This window comes from Nannospalax galili, unplaced genomic scaffold (assembly GCF_000622305.1).
Source record: "Nannospalax galili isolate Female #2095 unplaced genomic scaffold, S.galili_v1.0 scaffold300, whole genome shotgun sequence".
Lineage (NCBI taxonomy): Eukaryota > Metazoa > Chordata > Mammalia > Rodentia > Spalacidae > Nannospalax > Nannospalax galili.
The window spans coordinates 987920-999792 of record NW_008347322.1 but is presented as its reverse complement, the minus strand read 5'-3'; the positions used below and the strand labels follow the sequence as shown (position 1 = coordinate 999792).

Below are 11873 nucleotides of genomic sequence, written 5' to 3'. Positions count from 1 at the left end.
TCCAACCTCTCCAAAGGAGCCTGAAGGCCAGAGTCTGCACCAAGTGACCCCTTCCTATGCCACTGGGGATGGGCCCCAACCTCAGGAGCCACACCCAGAAAGCATGAACACACGCCTCCAGCCAAGGGGGGTCAACTGGGAACACAAAGGTGACATGAAATCTGTGCCTACGTAGTAGGCATCGATTACCAGTGAAATGAGCCTGCAGGGACATAGACATGACTCAGTTCACACATAACCAGGGAAGCCCAGGTCTCAGTTCACCCCAGTTTATAGGAAAGGTTGACAGAGGAGAGGAGTGGGGAGGGACCAGGTGCCCAGAGCTGAGATTCCAGCTGCAAATGTAGGGGCTTCCTGGCAGAACCCCGAGTCCCTGGGCTACAAGGACGTGACGTCCCTGGGCTATGGATGCCGCACACCTTGTTCAGCAGCAGGTGCTGGATGGAGCACCCTCTGGAATGTAGGGAGCCATCGGGAATGGGACCAAGAAGTGCTGAGTGACCTACCCAGGTCCCAGGCTGGACCTTCAGTCATCGAGAATTTCTGGTGAAGGTGGATCTCCCAAGTGGCTCACCCACAGCACCCAGGGGACCCACCATGACTCAGATCCAGCCTGGTTTATCCCCCCCACCCCCTCCGGGGACAACCAGGCAGAAGGGGATGCGGGCTACCCCCAGGGTTCCTCCCCCCAGGCTCAGGGCTGACTACAAGCTTGGATATAAGGCATGAAGCATCTTCATTCTGCGCTCAGTTGTGCAGGGAGCCCAGCTCCCACCCAGGGGTGAGACCCAGCCATTCTCCTGCCTCTGACCTCGGCTGCCCTTCTCGGAAGCAGGATGGGGCCCAGCTCCCAGGAAGGGGGCGGGGTGGGGAGGAAATGGACAAAGCTCCAAAGTCCTGGAAAGATGGAGGGGCCATGGTAAAGAGAAGCCAAAGGGGCAGAGTAACAATGGGCCCCAGGGCTCTGCGGGCCCCCTTCTCCCTTTCCCTCCCTCTCCCATCCTCCTAGACCCTTGCCTCCCACAGCAAGCCAAGACTCAGCCAGAGTCCCATGGAAAATAGCACCGCACATTTTCCAAGCTGTTTTAAAAATCTTGTTTTGGCAATGCTGCTCCACAGCCTGAGCTGTCCTGACAAAAGACAAGCTTGACCCAGCATCTTAGTCCCCAGCCAGAAGGCTGGCCGGCAGCCAGGTCCTCACCCCACCTATTAACCAGCTGGCTCCTCCAACTGCCACCCACTCACGACCTCTCAGACTAACCCTCCCCCAGATGCAGGACACACAGGCCAGTAGCCCCTGCCGTCACACCATCCAGAACGTGACAAGATGCCCAGGCTGATGCTTTCATTTTCCACTGATGTCAGTAGAGGGTTCAGGCCGGCTGGTAGAGGCCCCTCATGATGCCAAGGAGAAACTGAGGCCCAGACAGAGCTTGTCAGGAACTCAGTAGTGGCCAGTGGGGCAGCCCTGGGCAGTGCTTCCAGCAAGCAGGTCGGGCTTGGGCAGCGCAGTACTGGCTGGTCCCTGGGGCCTATGTTACCCTTTGCTCTCATCCCTTTGTGATGACTCCAGGCTGAAAGGACAATGTCAGAATGAGAAGCCAAAGCTTGAGGACAGCGCCGAGGCAGAGCTGGGATTCCACGAGGAGGTGTCAAGGCTGGTCAGGCTGGGCCTCATGGGCAATCCCAGCACGCAAGTGGGCATGCCTTCGGGGTGGGTACAGAGGTAGCCTGGCCTCAAATCCTGAGGGACTTTGGGCAGCTTGGTTTGTTCCCCCCCTCCACAGAACCTCAACTTCTCCATTTATAAATTAGAATATTAAGCAGGAACCTTATTGATCCAGAGCCTGAGTCGTGCAGGGCACCAAAAATAGCAGTACGTTTTGAAAATGAGATAGTGACCATGAAGGGCTTGGATGGGTGACCTGGAGGCTGATCAGCCAGAGGTGGGGACCAAGCCCCTGATGTGCAGCGAGGGAGGCCCCAATTGAGCAGGCAATAACAGCCAAGGGATGGGCTCTGGCCATCTTCACCTTCACTTCTGGTTTTAAATGCAGGCACAGGACCGCAGGCTGGACTGGGGAGGAGGGTGCATCTCAATGGGCATGGCGGATGGGACAGAGACAGGGACCCTGCAGTTCCCTTTCAGCTTCCAGATGACCTCCGGAGAGGTGTCCTTGGGGACAGATAGTAACAGTAGGAAGACTTGGGCGGTCTGTCCTCCCACCTCCTCACTGATAGTGGCGGCTCCTGGCAGAGATCCAGGGCTCCTGTCTACCTAAAGTCAAAGCTGAGCCTTCTTACCTTCCTTTAAATTTTTCATTGTGTTCTAATGAAAAGAAGCCTTGGGTGTCAGGGAATGTGCGCGCCTGTTGTGGAGAGGTTGGGAGCAGGCACTAACACAGAACTTTCTGGAGGGTGTAACAGGGCTGGGCAGCACACCCGTGGCCTGCTGCCAGGTGGCCCCGGGTGACCAGAGCCCGCCCTGTCTCGCTGAGCTAGTGCCCGTGTTTCAGCAACTTTATGGCCTCCTGCCGGCCAGGCGCTCTTTGATTTTTTTTTTTTTTAATTATTGAGTTGTTGTAAAGGTTTATTTTCTCTTGTTCCAACAAAATTGATGTCCCATCTCTTTCAAGCCACCAACTGTCTTCAGGCAGAAAAAAACAGGGCAGCACAGAGGCACTGTGATCTTAGGAGGGCAGTGGGTCCATCAGCTCCTCAGAGCAGCTGGGGCATGCCCAGCCACCTCCTGGTTCAAACTATCACCCAGATCTTCCTCTGTGACCAAGGGGAGCTTAACACCTGAGCCCTGAGACCATGCCCACAGCTAGACCACGGTCCTCTCCAGTACAAGGGCACAGCTCTCCAAAGGCTGAGACTAGAGCATAGATGTGTCACAGCCTGGCTGTCTGCCCTATGTGCCCGGTCCTTAACCAGGAGTCTTTCTGACACCACACAACTTCTGACACCCTGCTCAAGGCTTACAGATGAGGAGACCGGAGACACTTAGCTGGGATTGGGCACACATCTCTCTTGCTGAGCATTCCTCCCTCGCCACAAAGGCTCTCCAGGCCCCACCTAGCGCTATTGCCCTGGATTAAAGACACAAGGGAGCCTGGGCTTCAGCCCGACCCAAACACACCTGGCTTTTCCTGCCAAGGAGGGGAGCCAGGCATCTATCACTTGGGCCACTGGACAGAGCCACAAAAGCGAACTTGAAGAAGGCCACTCCTGGCTGAGCCCGAGGAGTAAACTCTGAGGGGTCAGGTGACCAGCTGAAGCCCATGGAATAACAGTGTATGACTTTTTGTTTGTTTCATTTTGATTTTTGATACAGAGTCTCCCTACTGCCCCAGTTGGCCTGAAACTCACTATGTAGACCAGGCTGAACTGGTTCTCAGAGACAGTGTATGACTCTTGAGGCTGGCCCTTCTATGGCGGGTAGCTCTGCCGTGGCCAGCGGGAGCTCTTGAGCGAGGACGGCCAGTACCACATTGTGGGGACCTTCAAGCTGACCACGCAGCACTGTGGTCCGAGCCACATGGTGACGCTGCCCTGGTTGACTTTCAGAGGATGCCAGTCTGGTGATATCTGGCTACAGCCTTCTGGGGATCCCAAACCAGACCAAACATGCCAACAAAGCTGCCCCTGAAACTCTGACTCAGTACGGTGGTGGACGACGACCTCCATTCTAAGCCCCCACAATCCCTGAACTGTTCCCCTTCACAGGGATGGGGACATGACAGTCCCCACCCTCCCCGTGTGGACTGAGTGAGCAAAGATGGAGTCACACATCCTCTAAGATGCTCCTGGGGACAGTATAAGAAATGGTGACATGGTGTGTTCTTAGCCTGCACAAAGCACTGGAGGGGCCGGGTGAGGAGGAAGACACAGAGGTGTCCTGATGGCAAGGTTGCAGGCTCTCTCGGGGCCCAGCCTCACCCACGCCACAGAGACCCCTGCACTCCCATCCCCAGACAACAAGAAGACATGTTGACGAAATGTAGGCGGGCTGTCACTTACAGGTCATGATGCTTGCTGATGCCCTCTGTCCAGGACACAGGTGACCAGTCCTGTCACCAGGACAGACAAGGTTTCTCAGCTGTTCCTCCTACCTGCCAAGGTCCAGAGACACTCTCCAGGCACGGCCTAAGTCTCCTGTGGGTTCCTGCCTTTCATCCCGGCCTCCATTTCATCACCAGGAAGAGCCTGAAGTATCCTGCACCATAGTCCTGGTGACTGCTCCTGTGCCCCCTCCCGAAACTTGCAGGGGAGAACGAGCTGAGAGGCTGCTCCAGGCCATAGGTCTCTCACGGAAGTCAGGAGTGAAGGCAGTTGACCTCCTCAGCCATCACCAAGGCCACCTCTCTTCAAGGAAGTCTACCAGGCTGTCCCTGCCAGCCCAACTTCCTCCTTTGGGGGATTCACTGCACTCAGCAGCTGGACCACAGGGTTCGAACTCTGCGTTCTGTCCACGGGCCCACCTCCTGGCACAGCTGAGCTGGGCCGCCCCACTGGCCGGAGATATGACCCTCTGTGCTCCGTGGGCATCACCGTCCCTTTGTGTCTCTGGCAGTGTCTGGGGCTCACTGACCATCTCCTCAGTTGTCACTCAGCAGGGTCATCCTCCAGACAGTGGGGCATGGTGACCTCTGGGCCTCTGACCGGGATCAATTCTGAACACGGAGCTGGGGCTTAACCATGGCTCTCAGGGACACAGAGGCCAGGTGTCCACAGGCCCCTTTGATACTATGCGGCCTCCGCACAGGATGAGAGCTCCCTCCGTCTCAAGAGTGTGACCCCAGGCTCCGCAGAGTAGGGTGGGAAATCTACAGCCTGTAGCAGCCTCTTAACCCATTCACCCCTGCAAGAAGTGGGAGGGGAGAGGGGAGCTCCTCTCAGCAACCCTGCTGCCACCAGGCCTTTGCATTCCCACCACGGACGATCTCCCCAAAGTGCATGCTACAGGGCTGGGGAGCACTGTTGGCTCTGGGAGTCAGGGAGGCCTGCCAGAGCACCTGGGAGGCTCCAACAGAACTGGGGTACATAAGACTGGTAGGTGCCTCCCACAGCAGCTAGGGTCTAGAAACTTTCATAGTGGCTGCTTCCCCACCCTACCCAGCCGTGACAGCAGGCAACAGACATCACTTTCTAATATCAGGAGAACAAATACACCCATCTCAGGCCTGCCAACCCTCCTTCCACTTGATCAGGTAACAAGGGGCATTTCCAGCCAGGCTGAACCTATTGTAGGTCAGCCCCAGAGAGTCACTGTGCTGCCTACCCCCACCCAGGCAGAGGCTCCAAGAAGCCCTTGGCAGGGCAGGACTAGGTCCAGGTCCAGCTGTCTAACCCCTGCCTGGTGCTCTGGCCTAACCCCACCAGGCTGACGGAAAAGTCCAACTAAGGAAATCGACCCCACTAGAAGCACAACCCCGAGCCAGGGCCCCAGCAGGCAGTGGGAGGGGTCAAGGAGCCCACAGCTACTCTCCACATTTTTTCCAAGGAAAAAATGCCTTCAGGCCCCCCAGGGGTGAGAAGCCCGGCATGACTCAGGACTCATGGCTGCCCAGTGGCTTCCTGTCAGGCTGCCTGGGCCCTGGCTCCTGTCACAGCTAGGGCCACGCTAATCAGGGCCCTGAGGTCAAGTCCAAGGTCCTGTAGCCAGCTGGGACATCAGCCCTTCATCCTAAGAGGCAGGAGTCAGTGGGGCCCAGCCAGCTCAGGGCCTGGCTTATGACAAGTGACATGTCCACAGGGATCTCAGCTTCCCTCTTGTGAAGCACATGGTCAAACTCTGGGTGCCTCATGGAGCGCAATAGTCCACCGCAGGTTTGTTCAGGGGAGAGTGCAGCCAGGGCTAAAGGGCCGGAGCCCTGAGGAAGGGGGTCCCCAGGCAGGGACCTTGGCAGATAGGTTGCTCTGCAGGGGGGCATCTCTGTCAGATTTTATTTCAGGACACCTTCCTGAGACTGACATGGGGCAGACACGACACGAAGCTACCTGTCAGACCTGCGTCTACACCACACGCAGAGATGGCAGCACCTGTCTCCCTCGAAGCCTCACACATGGCAGGCCTTTCTACCCTGGTGGAGACTGGCACTAGGGGCAGAGTCGGGCATGCCTGCAGGGAGAGCTGTGGCTCCCCTCCTGGAGGGCTGGGCCCTGTTGGATGAGCCAATATCCCTGGAGGTCCTGGGATCCTGGAGTCGGAGCATCAGCATCCTCCTTGTACACTGAGGACCACACCAGGAACTTTTATTACGGACCTAGCAGGACACTTAGCTCTGAGTTTTCCAGGGTTAGAAGGGACAGAGGGGTGATGCCAGCCGCTGGCACACTGTGACCAAGATCTAGGGACACCAAGAGAGGCACTGATACCTGTGCTCGTGCTTCAGAGCAACCCTGGAAAGTGCTAGAGCCGGGGCACACCAAAAGTAAGGCGTCCTGAGGGCCAGGCATGGCATCCCCTGGCAGGTTCCGGGGATAGAGGGAAGACAGAGCCAGCTCAAGGAAAGCTAGGACACGCCCATCCCTGGAAATTAGGTGTTAGGCTGGGAGTGGACCGACGTTGAGCGTCTTGGAAGTGCTCGACCTCCCATGGATGAAAAGCAACCCAGCAGGTCCCTCGAGGCAGACCCTGGGCTCCCCCCTTCCAGGGAGGCCCCCAGTGATCCATCAGCCATCCTGATCCTAGCAGGGCCAGGAGCCGGCCCGGGATGTATTTCGTGTTGTGTGTCACCAAACCATCGCGAGCTTCATATTTTCCCACTGACGTCAGCGGCGTGGTCCGAGGCTGCGGCTGTCTCCGCAAAGCGAAGTCAGATGGTTTTCCCGACCTCCAGCCCCCGCTCCTCCCCCAGGCCTCCTCTCCTTTTTATTATGTTCCTTGGGCCCCGTCCAGATGTTCCCTGCAACGACAACCCTCCAAAAACTTACAAAAAGGGAGCGAGAGCGCGCAGCTTCCTGCCTGCCGGGGTGGAAGTGGAGACGTGGCAGGGTGGGGGCGGCCACATCTGCCGGCCTGGCGGGGGAGCAGCCACGTCCACAGACCCAGGCGCATCACATTCCCTTTAAAGTCCTTACCTTCTCCTCACCCCATACCCTGGATCCAGACATCAAGGCGATGTGGCCGAGGGGACCCAGGCCTCACAGGCAGCCCCTGGCCCAGATGGGGAGGCCTTGGCCAAGCTGAGACCAGAACATGTGGTCAAGATCGGGCTCAGACTGACCTGGGCACCGTGCCAGTCACATATGTAGATGGGGTCTTCATGCTATGGAGATGGTGGGTGGAGCTTTAACTAGGATCAGTCTCCATCCTGAGCTGGCATCTGGGATCACCTCACCTGGACTACAGCACCTGGAGGCAGGTGAGGGTCACCCAAGGGTATGGAGGGGCTCTCTGCAGAAGAGACAGCTGGTCCTAGTCCTGAGGCTGTACCTGGGACTGCTGGGCCACAGGTACACTGAGAGAACCGCACACAGGGCCCCAAGCTATGTGCCATCATTCCTATGTGCCGATGAAGCCTTGCTGGGGACAGTGGTCAGTGTCTACTCTCCCGTAGGACAGAGAGCCCTAGTGCTGCCTTAGAATACCCTGGCCCTACCCAGCACAACCTTCCCCAGGACACTGCCTTCTGAGTGGCAGTATCTTCCTGTCCAGGGTCCTGTTGGGCAGTGGCCCCTGAACCTGCTGGCTCCCCTGTGCTCTACTTTCCTAGCACCCTGCCTGCCTTTCCTGCACTACTACCTCTCCTGGACCCTGCCTCCCTCCCCTGCACCCATCCTGCCTCCCCTCTACCCCACCTGCCTCCCCTACCTGCCTCCCCTCTACCCCATCTGCCTCCCTCCCCTGCACCCAACCTCCCTCCCCTGTACCCCTGTGCCTCCCCTACACCCAGAGGATTTATGACAGGCGTGGGGTATGCCTAGGTCCCCAGAATTCAGGCAGTAGATCCCACACAGGGACCCCACCACCACCGAGATTTTCGTAGGCACCAGATGATGTCCTGGATGAGCAGAATGGAGAAAGAGCCAAGGCCAGACAAGGGGGTTACTGTAATCGAGCCTGTGGTGCCCAGGCCTGTGAGAGAAAAAAATAGCCCTGTGACAACTCCCTGTCACCTGCCTTCGAGATCAGCCAACCCTGCAGCTCAGGGTCTCCAAGACCACCTCGGACCCATGGATGCGTGCTGAGGGCCTCTAACCAGCCTCAAGTTCCCATAGTAGCTGAGGTTTGCTTAGGAATAGGATGCATGGGCAGCCAGCAGAAAGGACAGTGCGGAGTCCAGGAGAGACCAGGCCCACACCCGAGTGCATTTCCCTGGGGTGTATCGATGGCACCGTCTCCTTAATGTGTGTGAGAAAGTCAGGGCAGCCTGTGCAGCCTCCACACCAGTGATGGGATTAGGATCGGGCCAAGTTTACATGCTGAACCACCATGCAGACAACTGCAATCTGAGCGCCACTGAGGTCCAGTTAGCATGGCCCAAGGCCCCACCATCAATCACATCATCAGCATGGGCCACCCAGGTGACCCAAGACATCCAGGCAAACACAGACATTCCATCAGGTCACATTCTCCAAGTGGGTAGAGGTCAGAGGTCACCTACCCGGAGTTATATCAGGGCCAGGCCTTTTGGGACTGTGCAGATTGTGTCCAAACCACGCCTGCCATGTTAACCCTTGACTGGACAGTGACCATGACCCAGGGCTGGCATGCAGGGGAGGCCATCGGCTCAGCTCGTATGAGCACTACTGGGGGACGGGCCGTGAAGGCAGAAAAGCCAAGCAGAGATTCATAGTGCTGAGGAGGGAGGCGGGACTGCCGTGAGAGAGAAAGGGAGTTGTGACATGTCTAGGTCCTAAGACGGCCTATGCCCTATGACAGAAACCAAGTCTAACCAATCTCCCACTGTACCCGATGCATGCTCCCTGCCCCCCTCCTCCAGACGACTTTAGCAGAGAGCAGCGACCTAGAGCTGAGGCTGGCGTGGCTGCTGGGGGTGAGGCCCCCTCCTCTGGAGGGCCCTGATTTCTTTCCTGCTCTTAAGGTGGACTTTGAACTTGGATACAGTGCTCTCACAGCCACTACCCCCCCCCCTAGTCATCTACCCAGAGGTGTCTCTGATGTAGGTTTCCTCTTTTTGATAACCTTCAGAAGAGCCACGTCTAAGGACCTTGATGAAACACTGGTTCCCCAGATGGTCTCAGGAGAACAATCCACTGAGGTGAAAAGCCCTTCAAGGCAGCCCTGCGCCACGCCACAGGAAGGGTATGTTGAGTCAGCAGCAAAAGGGATTCCAGTTAGACTCGAAGAAGACTGGCTGAGCAAAAGCGGGTGGTCATGCCTATTTATAGACAAGTTCCAGGAATTCCTACCGTGCCTGAAGCAATGGGTGAAGGATCTGGAAGCTTCCCAAGCACAACACAGTGGTCAGGAACAGCCCTGGCAGCCTCAGAAAGTGCTTAGGAAACAGAGCTTGGACCAGGTGACACAGTCTGGTGACCCAGCCAGGAAAAAAAGGGTTGAATCCACCTCATCAGCCCCACCCACAAACTGGCTCCATGTGGCCTCCAGGGCACTACCTGCAGAAGGAAGGCTGGGTGAGTTCCTGCTCTGCCCAGATGACAGGGGTGTGATCAGGGCCAGCAAGGGGCAGGGCCAGCGGGTTTCCCAGCACCAGCAGGAGAGGTAATTGAGCAGGATCTCCTGGTATCGTGTCCCACAGTGTGGGCATGGAGCTTGGCTGTGAGTACTTTCCATGCAAGACAGCAGAGCATTAATACTGACCCGGGGTGCTGGAGAGATGGCTCAGCAGTTAGGAGCAACAGCTGTTCTTGCAGAGGACCTGGGTTCAATTCCCAGCACCCACGTGGTGGCTAACAACTGTCTGTAATTCCAGTTTCAGGGCATCCGATTTCCTCTTCTGACTTCCACGGGCATTGCATGACAGGGAAGGCAATTAAAATATTCAAAAAAATATTGGCCAGGGGGCAGAAGATGACTTCACCTGCTGGATCCTTCAGAGCACTTGGTGGGACGGTGATTGAACAACCCCAATTCCCTCAGGCTGATTGATGGCGATCTTCCTGAGGCCTACCCAGAAATGACATCGGAAGTTGGTCTTTTTCCTATCCATCCTTCCATGCCTAGCTCAAATGCCATCTCTGGTGGGAAGCCTTCCAGCCTCCTCACCCACTGGCTGCTCCCTTCCCGACGATCCCACAGGAACTTGAATGTGATTTTCTCCTGCCTGCTCAGTCTGCACCTGCTGTGGCATGCAGCCTGTGAAAATTCTCCAAACCCTCATTAGCGATAGAGTGTGTTTTGATTCCTAGAACTGAGGTCAGACCAAATGACAATGTGCTGGCAAGGTAAAGTATTGCCAGGTTTCAAAGCCTCGGTACCAAAACGTGAACAAAAATGCCTTATTTATAACTCATATTGATTGCATGTGGGGATGAAAAATGATTTGTATATTGGTTAAATAAAATATGGAATTCATTTCACCTGGTTTTAATGTGGCTGGCAGGAAGTTTTCAATTTTTAATCACATATTTGGTCCATGTGTGATTTCTGCTGAGCAAGAACTCTGCTCTCCCTTGGAACCATGCACATGGCCTGCCCACGTGGTTCCAACAGTGTTTGCTGAGTGAATAAATGGATGGGTGGGCAGGTGGATGGGCAGGTGGGTAGATGGATAGGTGGACAGGATAGGTAGCTGGAGGTTAGGTGGGGGTGGGGGATTGGCTAGATGGACACATAGATGGATGGATGCCTAGGTGGATGTGGATGCGTGGATGGATGAATACATGCATGGGTAGATGGATGTATGCCTGGGTACGTGGGTTCGTGGATACATGCATGGGTGAGTAGATAGATGAATGGATAGACAGGGAGTGCCTGGGGTCAAATGCCTCCCATTGCCCTGACTCTGCTTAACTATAGCACAACTGTGCCCTGGCCCATGGTAAACAACTTGTCAAGCCCACCTGAGCCACAGCTCCCTCCTCTGCGTCTGACCCAATGGAGTCATGTGACATCCCCATTTCTGACCTGCGCTAGAAACTGTGAGAAGAAATCAAGGTTTGCAAACACTCTCCCAACCCATGCTGAAGACCTGGTGCCCTAGAGACAAAGGGGCTGCTGGCCCCATCCTGCCCTGCACCCCTGTGCCCCCCGCCCCCGTACTCCCAATCCCCTCCACATCGAGGGGCATTCAGGGGCTTTGCTTTCTTTCATGGCCATTCCAAGGCAGCGTCTAGGCCTCTAAGCCTGAGGACCAAGCAAAAGGCCAACTCAGCTGGGCAACTCGCCGCCCAGCCAGAGTGAGCAGGAGGGACTAGGGGTAGTTTCCAAGAGACGCAGAGTCGAGTTGATGGGCAGAGCTGCGGGTCCTGCGCACTCCGCGAGGTGGTGCTGCCCTCTGGTGGTAGAGAGGGGTGCTGACCGCTGACACCGGCTAGAACCATGTCCAGAGCGTCCTCCCTGGTCCCAGGTGTACTCCAGACGCCCGGTAGGAATGATCCAGCTTGCAGCTCACAAGAGCCCCTCTGAGCTTCTAGAAGCTGAGCAGAACGGGGCTGTGGTGAGTCTAGGAAGCATCCCGCTCCTAGCAACACTGCTTGGTACTTCTACCAGGTGTCGTCCCGGAACCTCAAGGAAGCAACGCTGGCCGCAGGATACAAAGAGTTCATGACGTGCCTCTTCCCTGCAAAACGGTTTCCTCCGACGCCATAATCCACAGAATTCAGCGTACAAAGGCAGTCATCAGCCCAGGTTGGAATAATTGAGTGCCACCTACTGTCACCTCTGAGAATCGCAGCCCAGCTTGACGGGCTCTAAAAGGACAAGCAGGAATCGACCCACG

The 11873-nt window shown here is 56.4% G+C and overlaps 1 long non-coding RNA gene across 2 annotated transcripts; it reads left to right on the top strand.

Moving 5' to 3' along the window:
* The first annotated feature begins 6978 nt into the window (after nucleotides 1-6978).
* Nucleotides 6979-10484, top strand: LOC115072180. 2 transcript variants are annotated; one of them, XR_003851250.1, is made up of 3 exons: nucleotides 6979-7370; nucleotides 9136-9274; nucleotides 9906-10484. It is a non-coding gene; the product is annotated as an uncharacterized LOC115072180 (long non-coding RNA). The 2 variants fall into 2 exon arrangements; XR_003851249.1 differs by having other exon boundaries at nucleotides 9136-9606.
* Nucleotides 10485-11873: the final 1389 nt, after the last annotated feature.